Here is a 20,478-nt window from a genome sequence, read left to right on the forward strand (position 1 = left end):
TTTTAAAAATTGTATCAGAGAGTTTCAAAGTTTTTCTTAGCCTTTACTAATAATTTTGAGATTGTATTAATTAAAACAGACTATTTGAATTGCTGATAAAATGGAATCAATTATTGAGCTGTGTCATCAGAATTATTAAATGAAGACTAGTGAATGACACAAGGTTTGAGAAGACATTAGTACATGAATTAAAAGATAGGACAAAAATAAAATCTATGATGTTAAAGAGGGGAGGGAGTTAATTAAGTTTGCATCCAGCTATTTTATTTTTTTCTTGCTTATTTCTAATATCTGTCACAATCATAGGAATACATTGCTATATTTCTTTAAAAGAATTTCAAGAGAAAATTTTCCAGCAAGGATGGTATTTGACTAAAAATCTAATAAAACTTTTTCTTTTCAAAATTCTCTCTTTGCACCAGATGGAAATACTAACTAGTAGCCTGTATTTTTAAAATTTATAATATGGTACCAGATGTGTAATATTGTAATGCAAATTCTTTATAATTGGGATAAATTAAATAGTTTTTTTCTGGAACTTGTTCTTATTCTATTCAAATAAGGGTTGATTTGTTTGCTTTGATTTATTTATTTAGTTAATCTGTTTTAATAGGAGCACAAGTATAGTCTGTTTACTCCTCTTTTATACCTTTTGTCAAGTATATAATTCAGACACACTTTGCAATATTTTTGTTGATAAGGTATCAAATAACCTAGCTGGGTATTTAAAGTCTGTTAATGTACTTACATATTAAGCCATTGTATACAACTTTAATTAATATGAAACAGGTAAATAAATCCCAGAGTCCTTAATAGCATAAAGGAATAATAGAAGCTTACAAAAATTCAAATCCACCATATTCTTGAGATCGTTACCACTCTTATTGTCTTCAACCATTTACTTTTCTGGTCTGTAGAAATAGAAGAGAATAGAATGGTTTGGATTGGAGGGGGCATTAAAGATCAGCTAACTCCAATCCCTCTACTGCAGTCAGGAGTCCCATGAGACCATGTTGCTAAAAGCTCCATCCAGCCTGGCCTTGAACACTTCCAGGGATTGGGCACCGACAACTTCTCTGGGTAACTTGCTCATGTGCCCCACTACCCTCACAGGAAAGAATTTCTACCTAATATCTAATGTAAACCTATGCTCTGGAACTTTGGAAATGGAACTTTGATACCATTCACCCTTGGTCCCCTTGCAAAATCTCTTTCCATTTTTCTGGTAGCCACTCTTCAGGTGCTGAAAGGTTGTAATAAAATCAGCCTAAAACCTTCTCTTCTCCAGGCAGAACAGTACCAATTCTCTCAGCTTTTATTTCTAGAAGTCCTTCAGCCCTTAAATCACTCCTCTGTATTTGCTCTGATAGGTCTCCTATGCTGGGAATATTTAAAATAAAATTTACAAATTATTCCAGGCTTGGGAGTGGAGTGGGCAAAAAAGGTACTTCAACAAGCTGGAAGAATAGACTGAAAGGATTCTAATGAAATTAAAAAGCTCTGGCCTGAGGAAGGAAAATACTAAATTAGTACGTCCAATCAGAATACTTCAAACAATTTATCAGCACACAAAATAATCAGACATTTCAAAACTCACTCTGGATTCACTTATCTCTTTCATCTTTAAAGCATTCATGTCTAAAATGTCAAAACCATTACATTTTTATTTTGGTTTTATATTAGCCAATTTTCTTTTCTATAATCCACCATTTCATAAACTATCAAGCAATTTTGCTCAGGGACAGGTCAGTCTTAAGAAATTTAACCATACTCTGTGAGTATTACCAAAAAGTAGAGTTGAATTTTGAGAGGTACACATCATTCTAAGCACAAAAATTTTGTGTTTGCATTGCATACTCATTTCTTAGTGGATTTGTTTTCTGTTATTTTGTATTATTTCTGCTGAAGCAAAAGGAAGTTCATTTTCTATGTCAATATGAAACAGAACATAGCATCTCTGATAAACCTATCTTGAATAATCAAACTAAAGATATTGTCTAATCCATGTAACATTTAAGCAGCAAAGCATAGAAGACTGTCAATAAAGAATTAAAATCACTAAGAAATTCTTTGTTTGGCTAGGGCTTACACCACTGTTTCTAAATAGAAATAATTTTGATGCAAAAGAGAACTTGGGGCAGAATTCTCTGTAGTCTCTTAAAAGAGAAAATCAGGAAGGTGATTCATCTGGTTTGAAGATAAGCTGCTGGAAAGGTGCAATGACTCACCTACAGAGGTGTCAACACTTCTTCATTGATTTCAGGGAAGAATAGAATGATTTATGCTAGATGATTTAAGATATGTGAAATGAACCTCATCCTTATTCCCACTGTCAACAGTTAGTCTAAGGAGAGGAAGGTTGAGGGAAGAGAAAGGAAAAAAACTAGAGGAGAAAATAGTAACTATGATCCTTCTCTGTATTCCTGATTCCATTTGTCATCAGGCAGTCCATGTTTTGCAGACTAGTGGGGAGGTATATAACATATTCTTCTTTTTCCCATAGAGGAATTCAGAAATCAATACAGAAATGTTCCTGTTATTTTTAGACCAGAGAATTGTGCAGGCATAACAGAAATAAACCTGAGGCCTAATTAATTACAACATAACTTGAATCAGAAACACTGTGTGTGGTTTTTTTGCTAGTGTGATTGTTTTTTTCTTGCTTTGGTTTTATTTTTGTTTTTGTTTTTATTTTTGTTTTATTTTTGTTTTTGTTTTCTTTTGATATTTTATATCAGTGGAGAAAAACTTGTAACCTATTTAAGCATCAGTGAAAGTCAGAAAAGAAAATCCAGTAATGTGTATCTCAAGAGTTTTATGTTGATTATTGTCATTACTGCAAATGAAAGACATATCATCAGCCTTTGATTGAATGAACCTTCTATTTTCTTTTCTGCTTCAGTGGTGAAAAATATGTGCATGGACTTCTCTGTGTGTTTGCACTCTGTTCAGATATTTTAGCCAATGTTTTACTGCAATTAAGATTGCTTCCAGCCTAATAACTTAAAAGCAGCTCAAGAATGTAAGCAAAGAGCCTAAAAAGATCAATATCTTACAAAAAAACCACATTTTTATTTTTGTTTTCTGCTTATGGTTTAGTATTGCTAATACTTTCAAGATTATGCTTCCAAGCAAGACAGATGAACTTGTCTCTCAGTATATGAATATAGTAAAGATGATATCTGAGTCAGATGTCAGTAGTTCAAAAGTAATTAAGCTTGAATCAATAAACAACAAGAGCAGTAACATTCAAATCATAGGTTTGTTTTCCTAAATTAAACCAAAAGTTTGCTTGCTTTCTAATATTGACCTTCCAACCTTACAGTGGTATTTTATTCTAAATATATTCCTAGATATATTTCTGGAATTCCTATTAAAATGCAATATACAATGAAAATTCATAAAAGACATCAGTAAAGTCAGTAGTGAATTAAAAAAAAAAAAACAACAAAAAACAACAAAACCAAAAACCAACAAACAGCTTTTTATTGCACCTTTTTATTGTCAGACAATCATGTCTGAGAGTTCATTCTTATCTGAAGGCATGCCTAAAGAAGAAAAACTGCTAAAAGGAAATTTAACTTTTAGAAAATGTTACTATTTTATTGTTGTATTTTCACATTAGATGCATCCATATTTTTCTGATCAAGCTGAACCCCTATTTGGTACTGTTTTTAAAATGGCTTTATCACTGTATGATAGAGACTCCATCTTTGCTGAGGAGACAAGCAAGAGTTGCAGAATACTAGGGGATACTCAGACAGCTCCCTGTATCTGCCACTATAATTTCTTGTGGTAGATTGACTAATAAAATAAAATTGCATGCTGATGTCAAGAAATACGTTGTCAGCTCCTATTTAAAAACTTTCCCAGAAAAGTCTTTCAGGCTTTTCCTTTGAACAAGAAGTCAAAATATCAACAAAAATAATCTAGCATAGATGAATATTCACTATTGTATCAAAGAGGAACAAAGTTCCAGCAATTTTAACCATTCTAGTTAAGGTAATTGAAATTGCAAATGGAACTTTAAGAATATAATTTTACTATGGTATGTTGCTTTACAGTTCAACTAATAAATATGCAGGATGGTGATGCAGGTAGTTGTTTTGCAATTTTTAGAATTACATTTGCATACCAGAGCTATTTAGTCTGAAAATATACAATTATTTAGCATAAAAGCCTTTTCTGAATTCCCTATTCAGGAAATCAAAAATAATTTTATTAATATAGTGAGCAATTAATTTATCTAAAAAAGACAACTTTGTAAATCTAGGATTTAATAACTTTCTATATAACAACCAATAATGACATCTCAAATTTCTTACCTGTCATTTTTGGCAATTAAATGTATTTTAGGGTTTATATGTGAATATTTTCTTTTCAGTCTCAGTATTTCCTTGTGCTTATAATTGTCTCTGTAAAATAGTAGTCTTCTGTGAAAAGGGCTAGCTATTTCTTATAAAAGAAATAAGTATTTTGATTGTGGCAGTGAATTATGAACTACATTAAGAGCTTTTCTGCTTTTTTCAATTCTGCTTTATGTATACTTACATTTCTGTTATGAAAGGAACAAAAGTCTTGCTGAAGAATGTATTTCTTAATTTTTTGATTGCATGATGCTTCTATTTGTTTTCTGCTTCTGTGGTGCAAAATATGTACATGATGACAAAATTTGCAACATTTGAAAGGTGTAAACAACATAAAACCACATTCAAAAGTAGGTGGCAATCTAATGTAGAGCCAACAGAGTAACTTTTCAGCTGAAAGTGTTTCTTCTAGGGTTTATTTGGTTTGGTTTTATCTTGCTGAAAGTTTACAAATTATTCAAATAAAGGAAATACACCTTTTGGCAATAATTTACCATACTCAGAAATATTAAAACTTTTGCATGCTGACTAAACATGTTTCAAACAACTCAACCTGAGATTGACATCCATTCCTCTCTGCCGTGTTCCTCCTCTCTTTTTAATGTATACTTATGGAAATCATGCTTTATCTACCTCCAAGACCTGCCAGTGCTACAGCACTGCTTTCCATGTCTGCACTCCTGCAGTTCATATGCAGTTCATATCAACAGCAGGTGTTTGGACAGCAAGTTTTCTTCTCAAAGAGAATAGGATATCAGATAAGAACTAACATTTCTGAATACTTAAATCCCGTTTGGATTTGTAATGACTTAGAGGGAAATGGATCAGAGTAATCCAAACCACTAGACATATTTATTCAATTGTGAAAACTGTCATAATATACTGTATTCTCTGGATGAGCCAATTTGTGCTATACAAATAGGAAAACATATACCCATCAATTTTAATCAAGTTTGGAACAAAAATACCTAAAATTTTTGCAAGTAATGAAAATTATAATTTTCATTTACCTTGGTTGAAATGGAGCATGTTTATAAATATGTGTGAAACTGTTCATTATAATTAAGAACAGAAATCTATATCGTAGGTTTGTTCAAAATAAATTTTGTGTACACTTTTGGCAATACTCAACCAAAAAATCAGGTGTAATGAAGTACAATTATTTGCTGTGTATCCTCTGCAATATTAAAATTTCATCAATGATAGATTAATAAGACCACATATTTTTAAGAACAGAATTTGGAGAATTTGGCTATCCCAGAATGCTTTAAAAAATTTTATTGATTATTTAAATATCTTAAAAAACACACGAGCATTTCAAAAAGCCACTGTTAAAAGTTAATCTTCAATATTGTGACCTTAGAAATTTTTTTTCTTATTTGTATTGAAATAATATCCTCAAATCTCATATGGTTTAAATGTTCATATAAATACCCTTAAACAATGAAACTGCCACACACTCATTTGATTTAAAAGAATGGCAAATAGATGTTAGCAATTATGGATTCATGCAGATTTGCTTCCTGAAACTTATTTCCAATGCTTTCTTGGAAAGATTTTCTTATCCTTCTATCAGTCTAAAACACTGTTTTCTATACATACTTTAACCCTACAAAATAAAAACAAAACCAACAAAAAATTCTAGATTTTTCTTTATTTGAAGTGTAAATTCACATTTGATTTTTTACTTAGATGCTTTAACTAAAATAAAAGTTGCATACTTAATGGTGAATTTAATGAGTTTCTGAAGAGTGTATTAAACAGACAATAACTACATAAATAACAATATTCTACAAAGTAAATTACTAAACTTAACAAAGCCTTAAGGGTTTTATTATAAGCTATGTCTGGGTTATTGCTGTACTGACCTCCTTGGCCTATCTCCTTGCCTTTCTTTCACTGTTAACCATAGAAAGGATCTTATGGTTTTGATCCATTATTATTCTTTTGGAAAAGGAGTGGCTGAAATCCATCAGCTTGATTATGCAACCCAGAAAAAATAAAGACTCTGAAGCAGTGATTCAAAGCCTAAAACTATTCATTGAATCAAGGGTTTTGCCAAGACTTTTGGATATACACAATGAACTCTCTGGACTTGCTGGCAAAGGACAACAGCAAATGTGTTTAATAATATGGTAATTAAATACCTGATCTAGGTAGTGGGGAAAAGGAATTAAATTTATTCCTGTCAGATAGGATTCATATCGGGGGTTTTTTTGTTGTTTTTAACAAAGGAATCCATGCTGGCAGTGGTTCATGTTTAGTCTGTGTTACTGAATACAAACAAAGATTGAAAACCCCATGGAAAAAGAACAAGCACAACCATGAGTGCAATTTGGAACATATAGTTATAAGCCACAGGCACTGGTTAAGGCACTGATACACCTCATTTCTGCACTGAGCATGTCTCAATATCGGATGGAAGAGCCTTACTGCTCTAAGAGCAAGAGGCTTATTAGACATCTGAATCTTTCCCTTCTCTTTGTTTAAGCAACAAGTTAGTTTGAGTTGATGACATTATAAGTTTAATTTCAGTTGCCTTACATATTTCAGTCCACTTTCTTTACGTGTTTAAATTATTTAAATAGAATAGAGCTGCTAATCAGTTAATAAAACTGCAGAAAGAGGATATCCCTCAATAATAATGAACACTAGTTTAAAAATATCTGTCTTCCTTTTAGAGATTAATCAAAATTTAGAAAAATAATATTAAAAGCCTGTAAACTCAACCTGGCAGGTTTTTGATATATCAAGTTCCTTACTAGGGCAAGCAACCTACCCTACCAGGCAAATAACTACAAGTTACTTATTGAATAGGCCTTTTCAGCATGAGCAATAACAGCCTGGCTTACTCTGTCACTCATGGATCATTAACTTATAGTTACTATTTCTGAGACTTAAAAAAAAAATCCCCTGAATTATATCACATTCATGTAGGTCTTTTCTCAAGAGACAAAAAGGAAATATACATGTGTATATTTATGGTTCACAGCTTTCTTGTAATTTTTTTCCTGAATATCTCACATTGTTTCCTGACTAGAATTATATACATCTAAAAGTAATGCCAGATTATTTTCTCCTATTTAAGAATGGTTATTTCTTCAAACTTCATAACCAAAATAAAAAAGCCACCCCCCTAAAAAAATCTTTCAACCAAACAACATTTGCAATAAAATATGTACCTACTGCAGTTATGCAGAACATTTTATTCAACTTCAATAAAGATCTGAAATTACAGTAGTTCCTGATTTTCAATTATAATTTTTTAGTAGTGCCTAACAAATATTTTGGAAAAAAAACAGTATCAAAGAATCTTTTCAAATGAATGAAAATAGACATGCAATCAGAACACTCTCTTTGGCTCTTAATTTTCTTGGAAAATTGGGCTATTAGAAATAAAATACAGAGCCATTGCTCTTGTGTCTGATTAAGAGAAGCACTTCATATTAGAATAGAAACAGAAAACTAAAATAACAGTTTTCAATACTGTGCTTTCAAATAAATAATATAAATGTAACATTGGGGAACATGGAAATGTCCAATTAGTTACACACAATTAGCCAAAACAAACCCCAGAAAAGATGTAGCAGTTACTGCATGGTCTTATTTTATGGGTCTGCTGAAAAGCAGGATCCTGTGATAAAGCCCAAATGAAGATATTTCTGAACTTACCAGTTTAAAATATCTGAGAACTGGAACAACACAAATTTTAAAATCACTTAGTCTTCTGTTTGTTCTGCAATATTAATCTGAACACTAACAAATACTACAATTAAGAATAAACAAAGAGACAAACAAAAAATCCCATAAAGAAAGCACTTCTCATTAGGTAATGGAGACAAAAAGTTCACTTTTGAAGTTAATTTAGCTAATTTAAACTTTTTTCTTTTTTTTTCATTTTGCCTAAAGAATTTCTGCAAAATTCTCTTTGAGTTTTGCCTTCTAGACAGCTGAAATTCAGGGAAATGTAGCTAACAATAAGTGCATTTATTATTATTTGAATTTCTTTATTCTAATCCATATAATTGCTTTGTTAGTTCAATATGGTTATAAGAAGCATTACCTTCTTCAATGAACTTATGTAAGTTTTTTAGTCTTAACTTATCCCAATATTTTAATTACCTATGTAGTTGCGGAAGTGAGGAAATAAGAGTCCTAACACCTTGATATTCAGTGCTGCATATTAAGGGATTTTCTTATTGCTTTCCAGTGGATGGAAAAGATTGAGTCTCTTCTTCTTTACCATAATTATCTTACAAGATGGAATTTCTTCATATTTTCATCCTTTAGCTTTAGGTTTTCTGAACCTAAAAAATCACATAGACATTTTTTCCTCTTATTATTTTAATTTAAATTATTTTGTGAAATACTCTCTCAAAATAGACTCAGATAAATAATTCTCTTGATTTTCAAGTTAAGAACCTTTGTTAATTCATTACTTAATTAAATCTGTCATTCGTTTTCCAGTATCATTAAATTGACTAACATTTAGCGAGCACTAAACACTGTTCCTACAGTCCTAAATTAACTCCTGTTTTTCCTCTCATCCTAATTTATTTTGTAATTTTTTATTTTCTTTCATGTGCTGCCAGATGTAATTATCTTTATTTTATAATTTTATCATTGCCTTTTTTTGCTGACACTTTGTCAGCTCTCCCTTGTTTCACCATACAAATCAGAATTTTGTCTTAGTAAATGCAATAATGTTCTCCATTATAAAGGGGTAATTTAGATGCTCCAAGGTTTACAGTTCTTCCAAAGGACATAACAGTTGTGCATGCCAAAATGATCCAAGTTTAAAAACAATCACAATTATAGCTGGTGTTTGCATGTCCATTTCCACTTCTATCCACCAACAAATCATCCATGCCTTGACTAAAGACTAGAGACAATTTAAGCAGAGACATGAATAAAAGAACTTTGAGAACTTTTCAGTAGAAATAGCAACATTTTGACAGAATGTCTTGTATCTGACAAAGATGATCAACAGTGTTCTGCAATGGCAGTATCTTTTCAATGGAAGATATTTCTTTTTTTCTCACTGATCATTATAAGTTTACACTTTTCAAACATTTGTATGACAGCACTATGTGCTATTGAAAATTATATATCTCATTCTGTAAAGAGGGTAAAATTGTATTCTGATATTCCTCAAGTCTTTGATTTTCTAAAAAGTAGGGTTTGCTTTCAAGATTTTTCTTCAAACCAATCAGGGCTAAGAAATCATGACTCAGTTTTATAGTGTTTAAGACATGAATGACAGCCAAATGGAGATGGGATTTGCACATACAATAGATGTCTTGTCTGTCTATTATTATCTACCTGTCTATCTATTGATCCATCTGAAAATGAGAAGAAAACAGATGCACTGGTACAGACTCCAACTTATATTAACAATCAGAGTGTAAATTCAAGACATGTAGAGAACTTGACTTCAGTAGGTTCCATCTGCCAGACTCCTTCTCTATACACAGTGTTCCAGCCCATCTTCTAGTCATTCTTCTGTGAAGAAAGGTTGAGGAAATTTGGCTTATTAAAGCTGGAGAAGACAAGGCTCTAAGGAGACCTTAGGCCTTCCAGTGCCTAAAGTGGGCTTATAAGAATGATGGTGACAGATTTTAGAGGGATTGATAGTGGTAGGACAAGGGACAATGGATTGAAACTCAAACAGGGTTGATTGAGTGTCATGGTTTGACCCTGGCACAATGCCAGGGCCCCCATGAAAGGTCCAAAATGGTTACAGTGAGATGTGACCCAGAAACAGAACAAAGCAGACTCCAACTTGGGGATGGAGGGAAAAACACAACACTTTATTAATTACAATATCTAAAAAGGAACAAACACAAAACTAAGAATGAAAACCCTCCAAATACATTCCTCCTCCTCCCCTCCATTTTCTCCACAGAATGAAATAACACCATAGATTTCCACCACGTCACCATCTCTCACATAATCAACTTTCAGTCCATCATCATCACCCCTCAAATAATCCACCCTCAAGCCCATCAAGGAGAGAGGAGTCCCCCCTTGCACCATAGGCTTCCCCTGGAAACACAATTGAAACCTCTTGTGTTTCCGTGTCACTCGTGGCACCGCCCAGAGAACATTGGCCCTCGTGACTTCTTCCCCCCCCATGTCCAGTGCTCTCACCACTGCACATGGGCCAGGACTGCTTTTAGAGTTCCTTGTTTAAGGATGCTCCACCCAGTTCCAAAAGCAGCAGTCTCTCAACTTCGGGACCCCAGTCCCCCCCAAATTTACCCCCTGGGACCGAGGGGCCTCATGAACAGAGATCTTCCTCTCCATGGAGACAGAGGACATCCCACAACCTCCTCAGCTGTCTCTGTTTACGCCACTGCTTCACCTCTCAACTCTGGGACACCAGTCCCCCCCAAATTTCACCCCCTGGGGCCGAGGGGCCTCATGAACAGAGATCTTCCCCTCCACGGAGACAGAGGGCATCTCACACCCTTCTCACCCATCTCTGTTCACGACACTGCTTCACTCTTTACTCCAAGGTATTGCCTCCCCCTAAATGCAGTCTCCGGGTCACGGGAAAAACTCGGGTCTGTCCATGGCCATACAAGAAAGAGTCCAGCTCAAGGCCACTCTATCATCTCTCCCCACCTAGGATTCTTCTCACCTCTTCCAAACTTTCCTCACACTTGCCCATTTCGTCATGCTTCATCTCTCTCTCCTCATTCTCATTCAGGAGGATCAGTATTTGTAAGGTTTCCATTATCCTACAAAGGGGTTAAAATCTTCGCCTCTGTCTGCCCAGGACTCCCACAGCTGCCGGGCACCTTCTCTCGCGGCATCCCCCGCTTCTGGCCGGCTGTGCTGCCAGCACAGTCTCTATCGCTCTCTCTGGAGGGGCTGCCCAAACATCCCAGGTCTCCTCCACTCCTGCTTCTTGCAGGGCTCCGGCCTCGCTTCCCTCAGGCCGCATGGCCTCCCCCTCCCCCACCCAGACGCAGCTGGGCAGGGGAGAGGAGGTCAGACTCCACTCACTGCCAGACTCCAAAAGAGGAAGGCCTCTGGGAATCCTCTGCTTTTAACCCCTGTGTGTTCTCAGAGGCATATCCAGATCCTCAGTGGCCACAACAGGTGCCAATTTCAAAGCTGGCCACTGATTGGTTTGACCACAACTTTTCCAGAAACTCACTTCCTGGTCAAACCATGACACTGAGACTAGACATAAGAAAGAAATATTTTACCTTGAATATGATGAAACACTGGAACAGCTAGCCCAGAGAATTTGTGGAAGCCCTGTTATTGGGCGGAACTTGGAGCAACCTGGTCTAGTTGAAGATTTCCCTAACCATTGTAGGGGACGGTGGACTAGACTCCATTATTCCATGACTTTGCATTTTTATACTTCTTTATTTGTTTTTTCAGCATATTTTTTATGATATATGAAAAATCATAGTTATAGTCTGAGAATAAAAATATTCTAAAGTGGTTAAATTGTAGTTAAACAGGAATCATGTAGTTAAACAGGAAAACCTTAAAACCTACAAAGGATCCTTATTTTAAGTGCATCATCCAGGTGGATTCATTTTTCGTCTAATATCAATACTAATGATAATGATGATAATGATGATATGATGATGATTAATACTAATACTAGTGCTAATAATAATGCCCTACCTTCTATTAATTTCTTTTGGCATTTTACTGAGCATTAGGATACTTGAAAGTATTGACTCATTGTAAGAGGATTAATTCTTCAATGGTAAAATATAAGACAAATTTGACAATACTTTCAAATTTGGAACAACATTCTGGACATGTAATTCAGTCCTTTATTAGACAGGACTTGTAGCTCCCATAAAAAATCTGTAAGAAATAAATGTATTGGAATAGAGTCTTGCAGTTAATCTCATTCCAATTCAGTTAGTGCAATTACATTACTTTTTACCTCAGAAAGAATACCAATTACAATTATTTTTTTCTCTAGAAGGCAAAGTATTTACTTAAGGGTGATGAAATTTGGGTTGCAGACTGCAAACACTTGTGTCATGTTTTCTTTCTTGTGAAATTGTGTTTTGCAAAGCATAAGGCTGCCAGATCTGATATTTAATGAAGTACAGTGAGTGAATGTGTTGCATGGTTGTTAGATTCAGACCACTAATGTACAAACTTGAAACAAATCATTTTGATATGTCAGAAAGTATGCTTTACTCAGCAATAGAACAAAAATGCCTACTGTATATGCTAGGTGACTGGAATGAAAAGAGCAAAGAATTAAAGGTTAAACATCAGGGAGTTGCTCCTTAATGTCAAATAAAGATTTTACATTTATAAAGGTAATTGTAGCAGAGTAAAGACTAAGAATCTGTGACCTGTGAAAGATGCAAGTGAAGAGAGTGCACCACAGAAAACATAAAAACAAAATGATGTATAAAATTTTTGGTTATTTCTGTGATCTTATTTGCCTAGTTATCTAAACAGTAACATTAATTAGAAGCTGCATATTTTTCACATTGACTTATTAAATGACATCTCTGGGGGCATTCACCAGGAAATTATTGTTGATGTCATATAATGTACAAGGTTCTCTTTATGATTATGCCTGAGTCTATCAGATGTATTTAAAAATAATTATTGTATGTTTTGTTTAATGAATCAGAATAATTTATTTAGCCTTATTATTTCGAGTTAAGAGTAACCTTTTAATTTAATTAATTCAAAACTTATGTTTCTTCTGTACATGCTTGAGAGGTGTGTAGCACCTGCACCTGTATTATTTGGTTGCCTTTCACTTCACCAGAAGCGCAGTTTTCAGAGGTTTTAGAGAACCAGCATGCTGGGTTATCTTGTGGTTCTCTTCAGTAGCCTTTAGTAGCCTTTATGAGGTTGGGGTAAGGCCCTGTGGAGTGTGGTCAATACTGAAAGCTAAGATTAGCTTTTCTAAATAGACTGTTTGGTAGCACTGAGCACTGTTCCAGTACACATTTGCAATTATATAGTGAGCATTTTCTTGTGTGAAAAAAAAAATATTTGTCAGTATTTTGATGTATTTAGTTTATCAGGAGGTTCCCAGTGCTGAACACAGGTGGTTCTGGAGGGTTTCAATGGACCTACTGCATGACACAACTGAATGTCACAGTCAAGGTGGTACATTTCTATTGTAATGCAACAAAACAAAAGGAGAAATGCTGCCCAGCAGTCAGAGAAACAACCCAATGAAGAGCAAGATAAGAGGAAAAAGGGTGGGGAAGGACTCCATGAAATGTAGATATTCTCCAGCAGCCCACAGAAAGGACCATAGTAGAGCAGGTATTTTCCTCCAATGCATGGAGAGGACCACACTGAAATAACCACACTGCAGTCCATGAAGGGCCCATTCTGGAGCAAATTTCTGACAGAAACTGCAGCCCATGCAGAGAACCCGTCATGGAGCAGACTCATCCCAAAGGACTGCAATCTGTGGGAAGGACCTACCTCAGAGGAAGGGGAAAGTATGAGGAGGAAGGAAAGGCAGACAGGAAGTGTTTCACACTAACCATAATCCAACACCTCTCATCCTTCATGCTCTACTTGGGAAGATTCAAAAGCAGGGAAGGAGATTGAGGACATGGAAATGAATGAGTGAAGTTCCATCTGTGTAAAAAGGGTGAGGATGACAGGAAGGTGTTTTAATTTTTTCCTTTTTTTTCTCACCACCCAACTCTATTTTAATTGCCAATAAATTTTTTTTTCCCCAAGTCTTGCCTGTGATGGGACTTGGTAAATGATCTTTCTACCTTTATGCCACTCTATGAACTTTTTCATCTATTTCTCTCATCCTGTTGGAAAGGAGTGAGCCAGTGGCAGGATTTGAGGATCTGGCAGCTGATCAATTTTAGCCTACTGCATCAGTGAAAAAGACTGCAACACTTAGTTAGGTCTCGGGTTTGTATGGCGTGACACAGGTTAAAAAACAAACAAACACATAAACAAACAAATAAGCTGGTCAGAATTCTTGTTCTTGTCTTTAGCCTGTTTAAGTCAATGAGGGGGGAATTTCTGATAGGATTTAAAAATTATATATTGCTTGTAAGAAACTGGCATAGTGGTCTGTGCCTGCCACTTCATATTTTTACTGACTTACATTGACAGGAGAATAATTCAGTTGTTTTTATTGACTTCTTTATCACCTCTTCATGTCTAGGTTCAGTTCTGGGATTTTTACTACATTAATTCAACAGTGCCAAGTACTAATGAAAATAAACCTGGTAATGTGTTCAGTGTATTTCTGTCAAGGTAAAAAATCTAAGCATATTAGAAATATTTCTTTCCACTATGAAGAAAGGAAGGATATAGATTTGAACATATAGGGTAGATATTAAAAAAAACCAACCAAACAAACAAAAAAAACCAAACAAACAAACACACAAACAAACAAACAAAAACCCCTTTTACTGGTCTTAGAGAATTAAAAGTATCAGATATGGAAAAATGCCAAATTATATTGAGGAGGAGAATGAGATGAATGTGTCTAGTCTAGTCACTGAAAAAAATTGTGCTCATCATTTGACTACATATTAAACTCAGTTGCATCAGGGGAAAATAATGACATTCTCAGAAGCCATTAAGTGAAAAGCTACACCATGTATTAAGTTCATACCACAGTACTTATTTTAAAGTGCTTGCATAAATTGGTTAATTAAAATATGCTTCTGTTGGACATGCCAACACTTATGATAGGCACTGAGGGATGAAAAATCTAAGTGTGAAGACTAGCAAATGGTTTAAGGAGTTTCTACTCCCTATGATCTTTTAAAGAAATGATGATAAATACTCTTCAGATATGGCAAACTATATATAATGTTTTGGATGGTGGAATGAAGAAACGTGAGTAGTTTCTTCTTAATGTATGTCCTCTAGTTTATTGAAGGAACACCTGACTACTTGTAAGAAAAATCTGTGGCCTGTTCAATTTCTCTTTTTCACATTCTTTTCCTTTCTTTTTTTTTTTTTTCATCTTATTGCTGTTTCCAAAGAGCAGAGGCAATCCATAACTTATTTAACATTTAAGAGTAACGTTCTTTCACAGAAAAAAGAAAAAAAGGGAAAGTTAATTTTATTGCTTTGGCTTAAACATTTTTAAATACAATGACAGCAATAAACCCACTGTGACCTGCTTCCTGAGAGTTTCTCTTTGGCAGACTTCATCAGATGCTTGAGAATAATGTGTAAATGTAGGTGTAGCTGAAAAGCAAGTCATCACAAAAAAACGTTTCACCAGGTATTTCAGGTGATTGGCTAAAACCCTCTGGAGGTACTTGTTTCTCCCATCTGACTATGGAAGGAACTTATACAACTAGACAATCTCCATTACTCTAAGACAGCAAAAATAACAAAAAATTAATACTATTCTACTTGTGCACTACCTACAATGAATTCTAACTTTTTCCCCACTCTGGAAGTCTGAATAAAATGGAACCTCTCAACTAATGCTTAAGAAGTTTTATTTTGACTTTTTGAAGAGTACGCCTAAACAAAAAGATCCATATAGAAATTAAAACAGAATCCTGATCAATTTTTCTGACAATAATTAATTATGTACTGCAAAAGGAATGGAAATACACTACACATAGCTCCCAAGGTAGACTTAAGAATTATCAGCACCATTTGTGGTTTTGTGTTATTGCCAAAACCAAAAAATCAATGAGGTTTCCTTTAAAGCTTTTTTCTTTACGGGAAAACAGAATATAAATTAATTTTGATTCAGACATTTGTCTTTATTTGCATAAATAATTATTTTTCTTAAAAATAATTATTTTTCTAGAAATATTTTTCAACATGATATGTCTCTCTTGGCTGACTTGAATGTTGATTTTTAGCCTCTGTACCACTTTATATGTCATGCACAAAACTTAATAATTTGCAGAGAAAGAGACCAAATACAGAGATTGCAGAAGCCAGATATTCAGTAGTTTTTAAATACATAGCTTTCTTGTGTTTCAGTAGCAGTTTTCAAATCTACCTGCGTGTATTATTTGGAGACCAATTACAAAGTTGTAAATCTAAGAAAGTTATTTGTGATTAATAAAAGATAAGAAATGTATACACAGAAGAATTAGTAATGAAAAAGATAAATGTTATGCTGCTTTGAAATGAAATTAGCAGAGAGTTTTAATTACTTGGCACCTTTGAGTTACTAGGGGGAAAAATGGAAAAATAAAACAAACAGTAAAATTTTTCGGAGATTAGTATTTTAAAGGAAAAAGAAATATGTGATTTCTTTCTGGAGGCTTTAGTGACAGCTGTGAAGCTCAGAGAAAAATCACAAATATTACATTTTGAAAAGAGACCTTTTAATGGCATATAGCTATAAAGGATACACTCAGAAGTACATTCACATATTCTATTCCAACAGCAAATTTGCAAACCAGGGGTGTATGTGTGGTCAGTATTGCATTTATCGCACAACTAAGAAATGTTTCTCTCCATAAATTCCTGCTGTTATTAATTATTGCCAACAGTGATCAAAAATCCAAAAAAGAATATGTATATTCTCTCAGGTGTATTTTCTTATTCTAAGAGAATAGAGGGGAAAAAAAGAGCTCTGAAATGAGGACATAATTTCATTTGAGGAAGACATTTTAACATAAGGGCAGAATGGAGGAACCTATTTATCCTAACGGTAGTCACATGTTAAGGTGACTAATCTTCAGTAGAATTCTTGGACTACTCAGGTCAGAAATGGCTGTCTTAAGATTCAGTGGATCACCTGGGAAGCTCATGTAATTGAAATCAGAGACCTGAAAATTTACTTGCTCATATTGGATCAATCTTGCTGTATAGGCGAAGCAAGTATAATGATACATTCCTACGTATTTTTGATATTTAAGGATCCAAACACCTACACCTTTGCCTATTACTTCTTGGTATTCAGCTAAAAAATAAAACTGTTGGTGCAGACCATTTACTGAGGGAGTTAAGGGTGGCTTCTGTGAGAGGTTGTCAGGAATTTCCCCAAATTCCAAAGGCCAAACACAGTTGTCTTCAGGCAGCTCGACAATGGACACATCAAGGAACATAACTGAACACCTCAGAAAAGATGGTGGTCCCTCAAATAGAAAAAATATTTAAGAAGGATTAAATTACTATATGGGGGTGGGCAGGAATGAGTAAGATGACAATGAAAATGGAGTGAGAAGTTCTTGCCTAGGGAGAATAATTTCAGTGCTCCTTTATCAAGTCAGTTTAAGTGGTCTTAGTGTATGTGTTTTTATGGACCATGCTTAACTAAACTGCTGAATTAATTCAGGTTAAAGGTAAACTTATATTTTTTAAATAGGATATGCTCATATAATTTTAATAAATACTTTATGATGCTATTAGTATCCTTGTTGACAGTTAAGGGACAGCAAATTGTGTTGCTGAATCAGAAAAGTGCTGGAGGTAGGAGGAAGAGCCAAAATGGATCAGTTGCTGAAAAAAAAAATGCCCTGCAACATCATAATCAGTAACTTAACTTTTTCTTTCACTTTTTCTTTTCTCCTCCCTTTCCCTTTTTTCTTCTTTTTCTTTTTCTTTTTCTTTTTCTTTTTCTTTTTCTTTTTCTTTTTCTTTTTCTTTTTCTTTTTCTTTTTCTTTTTCTTTTTCTTTTTCTTTTTCTTTTTTTCTTTCTTTTTCTTTTTTCTTTTTCTTTTTTTTATTTTTCTATTTTTCCTTTTTTCTCTTTCTGTTTCTTTTTACTTCTAACATTCTGAACTTAAAATAGCATCTTTTGTGATTTGAGATAAAAATGAGATGAAGAGTACAGATATGGCTGTGGAAAATAATAGGGAAAACATTTGCTTTTTAAATTTTTCCTCTGGCAACTGCGCAGCAGTGCATAAATCTTCTCACTGATTTCTCAGTTTCAACCAGGTGTGACAGGAAGAATACCATCTCATTGATAGATTTCTCCTATGGAAATGCAAATCTGCACTACAGGAAAACAATTTCATACTATCAACCTGATGGGACTGTCAGAAGTCTCTTGGACTCATTTCAAAACAGTATTGGACTCACTGGAAATCACTTCCACACTACCCTTCTGCAAAATAAAGAAAAAAGTCAAGAAAGTGAGATACTTATTTACTTATGCTTATTCTTACTTTTCTGGAGGGAAAAAAAGGTCAAACAATGACTTACAGAATCATATCCAGTAGAAGCTTCAGCTAGTTCAGTATCTTATTAAAAACTTGGAAGTAATAGCAAAGAAACTAATTAAAGCCTAAGGGATACAGAAATCACTCTGTATAAATATGTAATTAGCAAAAGTGTTTTAAAATATGCCAGTAATGCATCATGTTTCTCTTGCAATTACAAAAATTTCACAAAAGCAGCAGCAAGATAGCTAATACTCCCTGTACTGTACATTTTAAGTTAAGAATGTTGATATCAAATGAAAATGTCAATGCTTCCTCCATTCTATCTTTTGCAAGAGAAAGTTGAATATTAATGTTATATTCAGTTTTTCTCCATGTCACTGATTTAAAAGCTAAGACTATGAGAGTAACAAATTAGAAATTTTAAAAAATCATGTTCATCATAAAATAATAGCTATTTTTTTCTAAAAAAATTATAACAAGTTTATAAATTAAAGGAACAAATGCAATTTTCTAGCATGATTCAGAACCATGCAAAAAATATGTAGCAAGAAGAAAATCATGGTCCATTTTCACCAGTGAAAAGAGAAATGTAGAAATTATGTTGCACTGTGCTACTTAAATATATGGCATGTCAAAAACCAGTGTCTATAAATTTAAGAGAAGTAAAACAGAAAACCTATACCAAGTAGAAGAGTCATTTGGTAGAGCTTTAGAAATTGATTTTGTATGATTTAAATATGTTTTCATATTGAAGAAAAAGGTAACTAACTATTGGCTGAAACCTAACACGCAGGCAGTGGTAAATTGCATAACTTTTGTGCCTTAGTGTCGAAATCAGAGACTTTTCACAACCAGTGTGGCTTCAGGTTGGTTCCAACACAAGAGAATTTGAGTCAATGCAGTCCCAAATCTGCCTGAAGTTCTAGCTATTGCTGGAGTATATGCTGGAATTAGAAACTGATGGGAGATAAGGTTCCAATAATTCAGATACCAGATTTGAACACATTCCTAATGCTACAGAAGCTTTTAATGACTTGCATCATACCTCTATAAGATTCTTATTCAGCTAACTCCAACAAAATTCTAAAGATTTAAGATTTGTGTTTCTGATATTTCACAAATTGAAAGCTAGCAAAAGATGACATATTGCACCATCAGAGACTTGAAGCATCAGAATTTTGAAACAACATATATTTTACAGATTACACTCTGAATTCAGCGCAGGAGTGCCTCAAAGTCCATTGAAAGCAAAATATTTCTCCATATGGATTTCTCTAAGCTGGTCTCAATACAGGAAATTTGATGACTACCAGAGGTGTTGTATACAATATACATATTTTGTGTGTGGTAAAATGGGACAACTAAATATACAGTACTGATATAAATGAAATGAAATTAAATCTTTTTTATATTTAACTTTTTCCTTCTTCACCAACAGTTTTTGGAATGGGAAGCTCTAAGTTCACCTATCAAATTCTGCCATAATCAATCTCATTAACTTTGATTTATTTTCTTTTCTTATGGGATTTTATGCAATTTAATTCACTGATGCTCACAACACATTAAAGTCTTCAATTTCTGTAATTCATTAAATGAAAAAAAAATAGAAAGGGAAAAACTTGGAACTGTCTACTGTACTTGAGGAGCAAAAGTGCAGAAGCTAAAGGTCTTAAAATCATGAAACAGCATTAAAAATATTTCCCACATTCAGGCCACAATTCTTACATTACTTATCTCTTTGGGACTTTTTGACCCACAGTTACAACTCTGAAAGAGTAGAATCTGAAGGACTTCACAAGCTACATAGTTCCAAAGCTGATTCTCCTCTAATTATTTTTTTTTAAACCTCTACTGAAAATACTATCTCCAAGAAAATATGGAGTCCCTGGCCTTCCGCTGATGGTCAGCAGACAGAAAGAGCAACTCAAAGCCCCACAATTTAGGTGTTCCTTGAAAGGAACTTGTTCTTTCAGACTAGAATTTACCCCATTGAATATTCTATGCCCATAGATCTTTCC

At 34.1% G+C, this 20,478-nt stretch overlaps 1 long non-coding RNA gene across 1 annotated transcript; it reads right to left on the minus strand.

Moving 5' to 3' along the window:
* Nucleotides 1–6,006: 6,006 nt before the first annotated feature.
* On the minus strand, nucleotides 6,007–11,265 carry LOC135293853 (uncharacterized). Its single transcript, XR_010355944.1, has 3 exons — nucleotides 11,011–11,265; nucleotides 9,690–9,869; nucleotides 6,007–8,674 (listed from the first exon to the last, which is right to left on the minus strand). It is a non-coding gene; the product is annotated as an uncharacterized LOC135293853 (long non-coding RNA).
* Between the last annotated feature and the right edge of the window lie 9,213 nt (nucleotides 11,266–20,478).

Source organism: Passer domesticus, chromosome 2, assembly GCF_036417665.1.
Source record: "Passer domesticus isolate bPasDom1 chromosome 2, bPasDom1.hap1, whole genome shotgun sequence".
In the NCBI taxonomy this organism is placed as follows: domain Eukaryota; kingdom Metazoa; phylum Chordata; class Aves; order Passeriformes; family Passeridae; genus Passer; species Passer domesticus.